The sequence below is a fragment of the Ptychodera flava genome, chromosome 9, assembly GCF_041260155.1.
Source record: "Ptychodera flava strain L36383 chromosome 9, AS_Pfla_20210202, whole genome shotgun sequence".
Classification (NCBI taxonomy): domain Eukaryota; kingdom Metazoa; phylum Hemichordata; class Enteropneusta; family Ptychoderidae; genus Ptychodera; species Ptychodera flava.
Window position 1 is genome coordinate 37,608,619 of NC_091936.1, and position 15,625 is coordinate 37,624,243.

The 15,625-nt window shown below is 37.0% G+C and overlaps 1 long non-coding RNA gene across 1 annotated transcript; it reads right to left on the bottom strand.

The window, feature by feature from the left end:
• Positions 1 to 373: 373 nt before the first annotated feature.
• LOC139140898 (uncharacterized) lies at positions 374 to 6,829 on the bottom strand. The gene is made up of 3 exons (XR_011554092.1): positions 6,695 to 6,829; positions 2,763 to 2,940; positions 374 to 1,982 (listed from the first exon to the last, which is right to left on the bottom strand). It is a non-coding gene; the product is annotated as an uncharacterized lncRNA (long non-coding RNA).
• Positions 6,830 to 15,625: the final 8,796 nt, after the last annotated feature.

Genomic DNA, 15,625 nt, shown 5'->3' on the forward strand with positions numbered 1-15,625 from the left:
ACAATAAAGGTATAAGACGTGATTAGAGGGGTCTTTAAAGTATCAAAGAGCAAAAACAAAGAGCAAAATTTGTTTCCCTTAGTCGTTGTTGTCGATCAAAATTTAACAGATGTCTAGTTCTTAAAAGAACGAAGGGTAGTCGGACAGCCAAATTGCATCAATGTGAAAAAAGAAGATAAAATCGATGTATAAATTTAAGCGGAAAATCTCCCGTAGACAAGCGATACGCTAAAACGGCATTTAGCAAGAAAATCAAACTAAAACCGGCTATCATAGTACACGGCTTGGTTTGATTGGTTGTTCTGAACAATGAGGCAGGAGGTCAAATATTGTTATATTGCTCGAAAATTAATTCTTACGTCTCAAACAAGCCTTGGTATTTATGATAAAGTAAAAGTCTTTATTCATAAGAATTGAATGTACAATGACAATAAATGTGCATCTGACGTACAAATAGTCTGCCCTTAAATCTTTGCAGAATTCAAGAAGTTAATTTTTGTCGGAAATATGTAGTCCTTGAAAGTTTGTTCACTTCTCAGAGAATATAATATTGTAAAATTATATTCAAACTGGAGCTTGCAAGACTTGAGAGTACCGTAACTGCATCATAACGCCATTCATATTGCACAGAATTGCATCAAATATAGAAATTTCAGTGGAAAAACTACTTTTCTGATCTTGCTACAAGCATGTAAAATACAAAATATTTTCAAATGTCATGACTAATTACAAGGCATTGACTGTATTCCCTAGTATTCGAACTATATTGACGATATATCACAAGGTCATTTTTTTTACTTCAACTGAACCGTACCTTTGTGACGCTTATGAAAACTTTTGCATTTTGAGCAAGGAAATTTTTGATCTCTTTCTTGCCTCTTAAGATAGTATACGCCTCGAACAAGAAAGACTTAAAACAGAAAGTGAAAAGTGTATTTATTTTTTCTGTCGGTAGATCAAGAAGGCATTGTGAAAATATTGTCTGCAAATATCTATCTCTGAGGATCATCCTACCTTAACTTCATAACTCTTGCAGTTACAGACCGCATTGAACAATTCTCCTTGAAAAGACTTTTGAGTAAAGAAACGATGCCCGACCAAACATACCTCGAGAAATGACCAATGTAGCGTAAAATCGGTCAGAAACTTTTCATAAAACTGACACGCGTTAATATTTTACCTATGAATGCGATTAAAGTCATTTATTGTGAACCTTTGCTGTATGTACTTCAAATATTTTAGAAGCAAGCTAGCTGGGCTAAAATCTTTAAAATCTTTGGAAAGTTGATGTTTATTGTCTCCTGGCATAAAACAATGGAGAAAATGAACTCTCGATCGCTGAAAAATACAGGATCATGTTTTTTTGATCTACGGGAAGGGCTTTCTTAATACATAACCTGTAATATCAAAATATATGAGTATTCGAGGTAGATAACTGATATCGCTCAATTTTGAACCTTTTAGTACGTGACTAAGTTCCTATACCAAACTACAGGTACCCAGAAATACTACCTTTTCATTTTCACAGGAAGTAATATTCGTCGTCTGGAGTAACTTGGTTTAAACACGGTTATGATTCGGAAATTAGGCCTAAAGTCAAATAAGTGAAATTGCAAAGTTTACTTGCCATTCTCATTGCAAAAATCGCTCTCGAAAGAAATGCTGCAGGCAAAAACGACCCACAGGCTGAAGAAAGATAGGAGAATAAGGCTAGGTACGGTGATAATAAATCATCGAGTTGTTTAAGAAGGAAACAGATTATGTAAATTTACATATATCGGTGCATTATTGACCATTTCATAGGATGAGCTTTGTCCAAGTTGGAATGTTGTCACATGCACGTAGGCACCAGATTTACGTCAATCTTCTCTCTCCCTGAGAAGACGTAGTACCAATGGTAAAATAAGTTCATACGATCGCGCCACCGCTGCCGGGTCCTTCCTTTTCGCTACGTTGAACGATGGCCAACTGTTGTCTTTACCCTAGAAAAAATAAAAGATGAAGGATTTACATATTAACGATTCTTGCTTTCGACAACTTATTGATACTAGAACAAGGTTTACTTCATTTTTGCGAAAGGTCATGCACTGCCAAAACACGTTCTTGGAGCAATCATACATTTAAGGTAGGCCCAGTACGGGCCTCGAAATGTAAAGACGCACTTTTGCTCAAACGCTCCTTAGAGAAAATGTATACCCTTCCTTTCCGAAATAAAGAATAAAAAACAAGTTTTATCAATCATAAAAAAATCTGGTACAAGAGAAACAATCACCCTAATAGTATATTTACCGACGCTTGAAATTAAAAGTGGCCGCCATCCCTGTGTTACCTCTATGAATAAAAATTTCATTTCCTATTTTCGCAAAACTGACCCGATAGAAACTTTATTTACTCGATGGCTTTCAAAATGAACTCCCATAAGTATAGTGGACAAAACATGGATTGTAAGAGTTTTAGATTCCAAGTATCTGACCGAGACATACCCTTTCTCTTTAAGATAATTTGTTTGTTAGATTTTTAACTTATTTCAGCAATCATGTCATTTTCTATAAAAACAGAAACGCAATCTACGGGAATTTACGTCACTGGACGAGTCGAACAGTGGTGTCACTAGTTTGGTTGGTAGAAACGTCGGCAATTACTGCTGACACTTTCTAAAGGTTCAATTTTCGTCATATTCAATCCTATAATTAGCCACTACTAATACCATGCACCTTCTAACAATGCTAATTTACCAATCATCCATCGCACAATATACTCACGTCATAATGGTATCTAGTCGACTCTACGCCATTGTCGATGACGTCATCTACCAATCCGTCAGTGAAGGCGTCTTGCAGTTGAATTGATCTTGTATGTGACAATCTGAACAGGCAGGATGCCAACAGAAATATGCACAAAAATAACGCTGTTGTTTTCATTTTGCCAGAAAAATTGTCTCTGTGGAGAAAAACCCGAACACTAATGTTAGCAGAATTATTACATTTATAATGAAGCTGTCTCTCGCTTCTGCTCCACGATAGCGAAGAGACTGGTAAATCTAAATATTATGTGCAGTAAGACACAGTCATATGTATATGTCTGTCGTGAACAATACAGTTAGGCCGCGTTCAAAAAAAGTGGTGAGGAGGGGGGGCTGGAGGAATTCAGGGGGGGGGGATTTGAAAATTTTTGGGGTAGTTGAGGGGGGGACTTGAAAGTTTTGCTCTGCCTATAGGGGGGGGGGGACCTGAAAATATTTTGACTCCCAACATTTTGATGTCGTCCAATGGTTCTAATGTTAGTAATAATTAAACAAAATCTAGAACCGTTTTGTCAAATTTTATGTCTTTAATCTCGAAAAAGTCTACAAATGTATTAATGCCATTAAATTTTCGTAGAACAAGTTGGCCTTGTAATGGGGCAGGAGCTACAACTGTTGATAATTTTTCAATATTTCTATGCAATGTATCAAACACAGTTTCTTGGTGTCTCTCTACAGCATGCTGCTGAAAAACACAATATTCAGTTTGTCAACAAAGCCCGTTTGTTTAAATATTGGTGATAATTAAATGATGCAAATGCACGGTACCCGTAGGCTGTGTTGGCAAGCTGAGTACTGGATAGCTCAACATTCTGTAGGGAGTAGAACAAGAACACAATTTGTATAAACTGAACAAAATTATTGTCAAAATAAAAAGTTAATACAACTACTGCCCTGCTACTACATACTGGCAGTGACAGTGATACATGTAGCTCTGACTCTGATGTAGTTTAAGAAGAGTTTTGGTCATAGGACACTCAATTGACAGTGACACACACATCTACTTGTACACATAGAAGACTAGGGGACTAACAGTTACCATGGATTTTTGAATTCTGGCATATGAGAACAATCAAATATTAGAGAAAAAAGATGGGGTCACCATATTTGATCTTATACAAATCTACGATGAAAAGTCAGTTTTTCTAAAATCACTTAAAATCAATATATAATACCATTCATTTCAAGTTCATGCAGTGAATGAAATTTTCACATCTCATTGTACCAAAACACAAAAGTAAAACTTTGAACAGTAAAGACTCTAATTTAAATGGAAAAATGTGTGACTAAATGGAATCTTTTATTTTTTATCAAATTTGCCATTATTACACCCAAAATTTCTGAGATTAAAACATTAATTTCATGGAATATTTTAACCTTCCAGTATTGTCAATTTTGTAAAACTTTTTATAAGTGGCATCTAAGTTGTATATGTCTTGTACTTTTGAAAAAAAAAAATTTGGTAGGCCACTGTGCTCATTTTTTCACAATTTGGTTAAACGTAGCTAGGAATACACAATTTTCATACTCTCTCATGATTGTCATTTTGTGTGCTTTTCAGCTGGTGCCATTGAACTGGCCAGAGTTGGATAAACTCAAGTCGGCTTAGACTGAGAAATCCAAAAAGTTCACTGATGCATTTAAAAATAAATCAATTTAAGAACTTGCCCTAGGTATATGGCTCTACAACCTGCTGATAAGAGGTAGTGTTGAACATTTGCGTGCAGAACGACACATTACATGTTTTTTTTACTCTGTGTGCATTCCTAATAAATATGTGGCTATATGGTAATTTGGGGGGGGGGGACTTGAAAATTTTGAGGGTATCGAGGGGGGGGACTTGAAAATTTTTGAGGGTATTGAGGGGGGGGATCTGAAAAAAAATAAGATTTCAATCGCGATTCCTCCAGCCCCCCCCCCCCTAACCATTTTTTTTGAACGCGGCCTTAGTGTGTTTTATGATGGACAGGTCTGCCTTCACGGCCCAAAGAGAGCTGTATAATAACAACACGTAAAAGCGTGTAACAGGAAAACAAATATACGACAAATGGGTTTCCATAAATGTGGCACACATGGAATACGTAAAGACTCAATTACAATAGTAAGCGAAAAAGCACGAATAACGGAAAACGACACCAATTGTTAATCACTAAGATTCAGAATCGGAACAATTTTTTCCATTGTATAATTTATCATCTAAATCTTTGTAAGTCGTTAAGTCTAAGGCGTGATAGCTCTCATATTATATTAAATATCAGAATTGTTTTGCTTATTATGCAGACATATAAGTATCACATGCAGGCAACTTAAAATCAATTTTGATTTATCACTGGGCAAAGAGCAACTAAACCGTAATCTTCACCATAATCACTCTAGAAGCACCGTGTCCCCACAAACGGTTTAACCGTATTTTTACGGTTAAATTCAGAGTTCTTCAGTTAACCAATTCCGTTTTACTAGTAATACATTAAAATTATGACTATAAGTTAAAGCCCCATTACCCGTGTATCTGTATGTATCTGTTTGCATTTTTTCTGTAAGATGGTTTGAATCAAATGCAATTTCGGTAAACATAGAAAAATGCTCACCAAAGAGCGACCATACAAGGGTTTACAAACACTGGCGACGAACGCACAACTTATATTTTAGCGACCAAATAATTTACGAGTTGCAACTCAAATATAGCTGTCGCAAATATACACGTAAGCGCCCGACCTTAATCAACCGGGCCCATCAGCAAGGATTTAAATAAGCCAGTGTGACATCTTCAAAGACAATATCGATGGTTTGATAACATGAATGCTAAACACCCCCACCCCAAGATTGGGCGGTATTTTCAATGAGTAAAATGCTAAGAGATTTAGTTAATGGTGCTTTACTAATTCGTCCGATGTATGGGCCGAGATGACCGCTAAAGCAATAACAAAATGAGAAAATAATCATACCAAAATAAGCAAATGCATGTAAATTTATTTAAAATCGAGATAAATAATTAACTAGTTACAAATTCAGTGACTTTTTCAATCAGAGTCGGACTCTGGCGTAGGCGTCCAGTCTCTTAGCGAAGACATCAAAACCGCTCGGCCAAATCAATACCCTTAAAAAGAATGGTTCAATAACCGAGCTAAGTTGTTACAATTTTTCGGACTGTGACCCCTCCACACGCTGTAGAGTTCATAAAGCACAAAGTGATGAACTAACCATTATACCTTGGGCAAATAATTACAAAATAATTAAATAATGACTACAAAATAATAATAAACTAATCAAGACAAATCAATATTTTCGCTCCATAGCACTGTTCTTTTGAGTTGTTATTCTTTTTTGGTCACTCGGCGACATAAAACCCTCCGTACTCAAGGCATGCTTGTAATTTCTACAGATATCACTTCTCCTTCCACTTCTAAGTAAAGTTGGCATTTCGTAGAAAATTGAAAGTTAGAGCAGCGTAAAACTTCCCCTCAAAAGAGCGTATTTCGTAGACACAGCACGTGAGCAATTTAAAGACCTAGGTTGCTAAGGTTGGAGTAGTCTATTTTCAACTGAATTTAGCATTCAATAAAAACAGTGAAAAACGAATCATTTCACTTTCTCAGCTAAAGTGATCGTCTTAATTCGACTTTGCCTCTAGTGGTGAGAATAATTCACTTTGTCTGGGTACATAACGTACGCTATGGTAGTCGTCCATGTGCGCGAGGATAGGATTATCCAGATTATCCATGAAAGACAATGATGAACAAAACCTGGTGAGAGAGAGAGAGAGAGAGAGAGAGAGAGAGAGAGAGAGAGAGAGAGAGAGAGAGAGACAGAGAGACAGAGTCTTAGTCTTAGAAAAGAAAAAGAAGGTACGGGCTCAGTGAATCAGAAGAATTTATTGCTCAAAACTCTTACCTTTTCTACGGTACGATCAGCGTTCCCCTGGACGCCTATTCGGAATACGTTGCTCCTGCTTTAGAGTACGGTCTGGTATATAGTTGGCTGCCAGTTGATTTTTACACCAAATATATAGGAGACGCGAAGCTAATTGTGTTCTTTAGCGTTTATTATGCATGCAAAGGAGCCGGGAATAATACAACTCGATGTGTTGATGAGTCCTCCAATAGCGTGTAATGGCCAATGACATCAGAGATCTCAAAAGACAGTTCAGGAAGTCACTAACCGTTCTTTGACGTATACATGGGTCATGAGTGGGAGAGTACCCACGAAATGCAGAGCAAATCCGGGTTAGACCAATTCACTTTGGCTGTTTTCTTTTTTTGTATCTGCCCCGGTGTCGAGTGACTCGTACGTTTAGTGATTTATTTGCTTACAATGCGTGGCTAACGCAGATTTATCGAGTAATCTCGGCCGTATAGTCATAATAGGTCGACGTGAATTACAACGCTTTGATTGTAGAGAGCTCCTCGTCTTACGTTGCAAGGGTGCTAATTACTGAAAGATCAGATGACGCTGCCAAACTAGGAATTCCCAAATGACTTCATGTGGTTCAATGTGTCTATCTTTAATTCGGTATTTTCTTGATTTGCTTCAAAACTTACAACCTAGCAAGGCTACTCACATCGCAAAGAAGTCAGCGACCAAAACAATACGCTGGTTCAATAAGCAAGTTAAGTTGCTGCAATATTGCCATATTAAATGTCTCCTTTACGAGGCTTGAACTCTTTTGTGACGGAGTACACTCGTTTGTCAACAGAGTATCTGGGGATTTTCATCAGATTAATACGCGACAAATCTTCAGATGGGAAAAGCTGACGCTAAATAATATGGTAGTTATATTTGAGTCCGTATCCACTATCCTGATGCCGTTGGAACCAAAATGGCGGTTTTTTTCACCAATTCATGCCCTCCAGTATCAATGTCAATCGTTAGAGTGAGAGTCAATATGCGCCAAACTGGTCAAACATAAAGGTGTCACTGAATAACCACTTTCCAGTTCAAAAAGGAGAACCTTTTATTTCGTTTTTCACACATGAAGATTGTTTTTAGTGCCTTCAATGACAGACCTCATGACCTTCAACGCTTGAATGAGCAAAAACAACTGATTCGAAGGAGACTGAGCAAGTACTTTTTTCAAGCGTTTTTTTTTCTGCTTTTAGTGAACTAACCGCCGTTATGATAACTCAGGGTGTTTGCTTTATAATCGCTTAACAATTTTCTAACCCAGAAAGATATCACTCTGCTTGTTAGGAGTAGTGTAACTCTTAGAAAAATTGACAGACTGTTTTAACAATCAAACACAAAGACGTCGCCTGAGAACAAAGAACATTGCGAGAGAGCGGTAGGGAGCCATTTTCACATAAAAATTAGCGTTGCTTGTCGCTCGATGTTACATGTGGCAAGAGCAGACGTCAACATGGATTATCTCGCTACCCCTCCCCACTCAGGCTCCTCCGAACAAGATGTTTGAAAGAATTGAAAGAGACTCCGTTTTGCTTGGGTCATCTCCTTTCTCTTGTAGGAAAATAAATGCATGTAATATTAAAAAACGTCTATTAAGAAATATCTAATAATATAATTTTGCGTGGGCTGAAAAAAACACGTACGGAACATTTACCGTTTCCAGGCGTCCCCAACCCGATGTGTTGTGCATTCTGCGGATGCCTCAGCCCGGTCAACTGTTGAACGGTTTCAGGGGACCCGTTGACGACTGCCAGAATGTGCCTTGAAGTGCACTGGCTAATCCAGAAGCGCGTCCAAGATAGCGTTCCACACTAAATCTTGCCTTATAGAAATCAGAAGAAAAATTGTTGACACTGCACAAAAACGGTCAATACTCGCCTTATTTAACGCCCCTGTGGGAACAATAACAGTAAGTTACGAAAATACCCAAAAGATGCACTCGTGCATAGGCGTTCTGCGCGGCATATTTAGCAGCCGACCTTAGGCCAAAACAATTGTGCCGTTCCGACAACATGGTTTTCAAAAATAGGGTAGGTAGGTAGGTAGGTCGGATCTGTGGAATTGCTTATAAGTTGACAAGAGTAACTCTCTTACGCAAGGTTAAGTTCAGTGGTAATGTTGACTATGGCATTTCACAGGGCTGAGGTGGATTCGATGCAGTATCAATATCGTTTCGTTAAAAAAGGGTTTGCTACTGTGGCTATCTGAGATTATCTGACTGTCTAATGTACTCTTATTCGGAACCATTACACGATTTGCTGCGATGCAATCCGATGCGATGCGATGCGATATGATGTGATGTGATGTAGTGTGATTTAGTGAGGTGTGGTGCAGTGCGGTGTGATGCGATGCGGTGTGATGTGGTGTGATGTGATGTGATGTGCTGTGCTGTGATGTGATGTGATGTACATGAATTATGAAATGATATCATTCGGGAATTTCCGCTCAAGCTCGCCTCAAACTTGAAATTCCCCTGAAATTCCCCAAATCATGTGAAGGATTCCATTCAGTCTATTTGATTTAGGACTCTCTATTATTCTAGCACTTGTTTTTACTGATATTTAACTGGCAGCGTAGCTCCGCATAACCTCGACAGGCAAAACAGACCGTGTTGTTCAGTTGTCGTATTGATCGATTTCAACAGCAGTCATAAAGGAGGTGTAGTTGGATTTCAATCACTCATTACCGCTCACCGTCACCCTTCGGGGAATAACTAGCGAGAAGACGTCGGGATACAGAAACAGAGTTTGTGGCTCAAAGTCTTAAAGATAATACTGTTTATTTATCTTAAACATGGATGTTACATATTGCTAAGTGTTGTCCCTTCTCTGCATGTGTTTGTAAAGACACTTTATTTTTCAATCTTTCCAGCGGTTATTTACATACGATTGAAACATAAACTCGTCATGCCATCCTCCGTCCATGCGGATATCGTGCGTAATCAGATCCCCTCCAACTACTACGTCAATGTCATTATCGCTTTATGGCCTATAAGTTTGACTTCCTGGTCATGAGGCGAAAGGTAGGTATGGATGACCGTTGTAACACATTCCTAATGAACTTGGACAGTTAGTTTTCTATTTTAAACGACTACTCTCTACTTAAAAGGTGACAATGTACTCAAAATAAATTTCACTTCAGGTGTTTGCATGGCCGCTTTCAAATCATCGTCAGAGTTATCGGTATAATTAGTGACAACATACAACGTTATAGGTCGCTTTGATTTCCGTTCTTGACAGTTAACAGTAGCAGACATGGTTTCTCTACTTTTAAATGACACAAGAGTATATAGTTTGCCTAAAATGGAAGACATAAAGACTAGTCAACTAGAGGAAAGTATATATTCTGACTAGCTTTACAAACAAAATGTGCTTACTAGGCAAATGATTGGCATTTTAATACTGAGCCTGGGACGGCGTTTTATTTCATCTATTACGCTAATGCCATACAAACGGGCAAACCCACTTACAGATCTGGAAAACGAAAGAACCAACATACAAGACAGACATGTAATAAGAACAAGCCAAATCGTTAATAGAAATAGATTAGGGATCTGCATAAGAAATATCTGGATAAAGTTGACTTGAAACTATACGGTGTAGAAAAATATCAATACCAGATCCAGGATCACCACATAACAAATAAACATCACCATAAAGCAAATGCCCATCACCGTATAACAAAGGCCCATTACTATTTAACAAATAGCAATTACTATAGGCCTATAACAAATGCGCTTTAAATGATAATTTTACTTCACTTAAGACAGCTATGGCTTTCCATAGATAGATAGATAGATAGATAGATAGATAGATAGATAGATAGATAGATAGATAGATAGATAGATATAGATAGATACGTACGTACATATGTTGGATGTCCAGTAAACTGACTAGAAAATTTTTGAGATCAACATGACCTACAATGATGACCTCTGGTTATATGCAAATGACTTGTACAGATTATAAGTTTTGACAAAATTGCAAACTTAGTAATCAAGCATTGAAAGTGACTACTGATGACGCGACATGTATTGATATTTATCAGACAATATTGGACACATGAAATAAGACAGTACGACATGAATTATTGAATACTTTTTGACTTTTATGAAGTTGTGTAAGTTGGACCCTTGACCTGTCTCATTTTAAGTGACAAAACTAACCGTGCAAGGAGATGTTATGCAACGTTTAAAGACGTCATTAAGATAATCAAAATACAAGAAAAAAGACAGACATTGTATAGACAGCCAGCATTGCACTTGAGTACAGGACATTGAATGGAACAGACTTAAAGCACTGCTACTGATAGACAAGACGTGTATACATTCTACTACTAGAGTAACTATCTCTGACGAGGATTTATTGTATTATGGTTTTCACTACTCCTGTCAATAAACCCAATTCATACCAATATAACGGACACCCGTGTGAGGTGTGTAACACATACATACATACATACATACATACATACATACATACATACATACATACATACATACATACATACATACATACGAATTTCATCTGTGATGACGCTATCTTGCCCTTTGCCAAGGCACTGGTATACATGTTGATTATCGGACTCTGTTTTTGCATAATAGGTAAAGGCATTTTCTCGCTTCGTTTTATACGCGTTTCACTGGGCGACACAAACCAGGTTGGATTCTGCATGCAAGTGTGGTAATGGAGTCCAACGTGCTCGTAATGTTTCTATCACAAACCCATCCCAGTCTCCATTCCAGCATTGAGACCTCGCTTCTATCTGCATGATGCAAGTGATCGTAATTGCAGTTTCTTTTATCTTAAATTATTGACTTCAAATTGCACGTTGTCACTTCCCGTTTAATCTTTCGAGTTCACATTCTCTTGAATTGTGTGGCTAACATCAACAGTATATTTGACATACCTGACACGTTTGCTGTACCCCTTTAAGGACATTTTGCGCCGGGTGGCGAATTTGTTTCGTGCTAATAGAAAGATAAGTAAAAACAAAACATGCATGGCATTTTTTTCTCAGTCAAATTTTGCCATGCAGCTGAAAGAACTTGTAAATCATTACATTTAAAGGTATACAGTCACCTGTAATCTAAATATGCCCATATATGATCAAAGGGGCGTTCCTTGGTATTCAAAATGCCCATGTGAGGGCGCTGTTTTTAAAAAGCGGCCACCCGCTTAAAATCTGTGATTGGTTAGATTTTCTCTTTCCATGGTAACTGTGGCAAAATTGGAACAGGTGACAGTATACCTTTAAGTAAGTAAAAGTTGCCGTCTCTGTTAATTTCTCTGGGTTTTTCTTTTGGGGGGTGAATTTTTTGCATAGTTTTTACATTTATGTCGTTATATTCTTGAATTTATCATAATTCATTTGTCTTCTTTGTCGTTTTTCTTTTTTTTATTTGTATGTGTATCTTGTAAAATTTGTTCTTTTGTGGAGGGTTGCTTTCTGTAAAAGTCAGTCACCTGTGCGACTCATCCTGACTTCATGTCAAAGCTGAATAAATAAAAATAAAATAAATTAAATAAATTTAAATCTCTGCAGAAATTGCATCGATGAACTACAAATATTAGACGGTTAGGTGTAGAAATTGAAAACTCAACAGTTGAAAAGCAAATGACAAAATGACATGTCAAGAGATGCATCCACTATCTCCTTATCTGTTGTATCTCCTTATCTGTTGACAGCTGTCAAAATCAATAGACCTGGTATTTGAAAAAAAGTCAAGTACTGCTTCCATAACACATCTTTTGGGTCGTCAAATCATTGGAAACAAGACACAAACATCTTGGAAGCTGTTCACATGAAAGTTTCTCCTTTTCCGGTCAGTTACACAATGCAAACTTAACAAGGGAAAAGTCTCACACTTCAGATAATATGCCAGCTTACCGACTGCTGTTTGATAGGTACTGTTGTCATATTCTACTTTTATAACTTCAAGAAGTTTGCATATTGATAATCAGACATCTATTGGAACAAATGTTTTACACATGCACAGTGTTGCCGTCTAAACGTCGGTACAATTGAGGTAGTTCACTTCTCGTCAGACTTTCAAACAGATGGAACAACTCTCAAACACTTAATGCTAGGTAAATTTGCTATCATATCTTGCGGTGCCGTTGCATTGTGGTGGAATTTTATTTTTTTCTCGCAAGAGGAAATTTGAGCGCATAACACCTGTTCTATCTAGACTTCATTGTTTGCCTGCCAAGGAAAAGGGGTAAGTTTAAAATTACCCTCCTAACGTTTACATTCTTGGTAGCCATTTTGGCAAATTCCTCAAAGTCATCGATAAATATACCAGTTCCACGGTGCACTCTCCTTTATGTTGACAAAGTGATTCCAATCAGACGTGACACACAACTACAAGTTATAGGTTTAGTTGTTGCCCCTGAGTTGTAGGTTGAACCGTGAACTGCCCTTGGAAAGTACTGTCTTTGATTTCTCAATAGTACCTTTTAAGGTAGTATGCGCCTCGAAAGTGAAAGACTTAAAACTTTTGCTCAAACTTTCCTAAGGGAAACTTTCAACCATTCTTTTTCGAAATCAAGAATAAAAATCGGGGGGGGGGGGGGTGTCACCGTGCAAAGTTTGGTACTTGAGAAACGAACAACCCAAGATTTACCGATATTTAAAATTCAAAATGGCCGCCATCCCTGTGTTAACTCTATAGATTAAAATAAAATTTCGAATTTCGAAAAACTAAGCCGGTAAAAAGTTTTCTTACACTAAAAGCTGTAAAATGAGCCGCCATAAGTGGTATAGCAGAAAACAATTGTAAAAGTTTGAGAGTCCGAATATCTGTCCTCGAGGCGCGTTCTACCTTAAGGGCCATCTAAACACTTGTCATTTTAAAGACATTTGTAGTTTCTATTTGCGATTTGTAATTTCTGTCTGTATACACAGCACTGAGGCGATTTGAAGAATTAAATATTAATAGTACTAAATAATAATAATAATAATTAATAAAGTATTATATAGAAATAATAACACGAATAGTAATAGGTTCAATTTCCGTGAAAATTTCACCATAAGGGTATTTTGGGTCGAAAAGACCAAATATGATATCAATTTCACTGCCCCATGTTTCCATGGTAACCATTTTAGGTGTTGAAAATTTCAGTTTTTCTAATATCCCATGAAAAGTTACTTTGATTGATATGAAAATTATCTAGTGGGGAAGTTCGGGTCAGAGAACACAAATGCCAGACTTATTTTAATGTTACGAGTTGCCATAGTAACTATTTTGGGATTGAAAATGTTACTTTTTCCCTAATTTCTATTTAAGAACTATTAATTGATGTAAGCAATTGATAATAAGGGTTTTCTGGTTAGCACACCAAAAAAATCACGCTCATTTTAATGTGAGATGTTTCCATGGCAACCATTCAGGAGTAACAACACCTTTTTTTCAGAATTCCCACAGCTTCAATGAACTGTTTTTAGATTTCTATATAATACTTATAGCGCCGTAAGTTGTAATAATAATAATAATAATAATAATAATAATAATAATAATAATAATAATAATAATAATAATAATTATTATTATTATTATATTATTATTATTATAATTAATGAATATGAATTCTACGAATTTACAAGGAGTAGTAGACAACGAATTCTGTTGAAGGGGGAAACTTGACACTGATATATATCTGTTACAAGTTCTTTACCAGGGAGTTCTCTTGGAGCACTCTGGTTTGATCACGAAAATTTGCAACAAACGGCAATTAACTTTCCTAAAATAAGTGAAAATCATGACTAACCCGATTGGTGTAACATGATTATCATTGTAAATCTTGACTGTTTTTTTCATCTGATCGGTCTTCGTGGCTAAAAAAAATCATAGTAATCTCCATATTCCGGTACGAGGCATAGGCTGGCCTTTCCCTTAAACGATTTCGGAGAGGTCTGCATGGGAATATGAAATTTTGCACCGAACTCCAACAAGACTCAAAGTTCATGTGCACATAAAATTCGACTCAAAGACAGAAACAGATACATGCAAGCACAGACAAACAGACCCTTAAAATGGCTTAGGTACCTAGGCTGGGAGTTGATGGTTGCGTTCAACATTCTGTACTCCTTCTCAAAACAATAGACGCCTCAGAGAATCAAATCTTGTGAATTCACATAAGTTTCAGAATGGCTTACTTGTGGGTACACGGATTACATACTGTGGAATATATAATAAGAATAAGATAATTTTTTTTCAATTAATTATGCTGAATATACTTACTAGTCGATCTTAATTGAATTTGGCGTTTCGAGGCTTACAAGATATGCACCTTTATAAAGAATACGAAAACTCTTTTTAAAGGGTTTTGCTATCCTCCGATCTGTAGTCCCTGCATCAGTAAGAATTCAAAGAATAAAAGTTTTGTATCTAATGTGCACATCCAATCGTTCCAGGTTGTTTGCAAAGCTGTAGAGTAATACTCGAACAAATGGTATGATTTCGGTCAATCGCACGAAATATCCTGATAAAGAAATGACAACATCTGTTAGCTAAAAGAGTAGCTCAGCACTTTTTGTGTGGTGAGAGTATTGTAGTGGGATTTAGCTACTGCCATTCGACAATACCCCGTCTATTGTTTTACTGCATCAGAGAAGTATCTTTCTGGTTGAAAAATACTTAGTTTCTTAAAGCTTTCTGTGACTTTGCAAGTTGCTGTCACGTGAAGTTTCCTCGAAGATACAGTGCTCGGAAGAACGGCAGAGATTGACGTCACTGTACTTGCTCATCGTAGTAAAGTAGCAGAACGCCATTTAAAGGGTCACTAGACGACTTGTATGTCCCCTTAATGTATGGTATGCGCCTCAAAAGTGAAAGACTTGAATTATGATGAAATCTTTTCTCAATGAAACTTTGAAAAGTTTAATTCTGGAGATACAGATTATCTTACATTTACCGATATT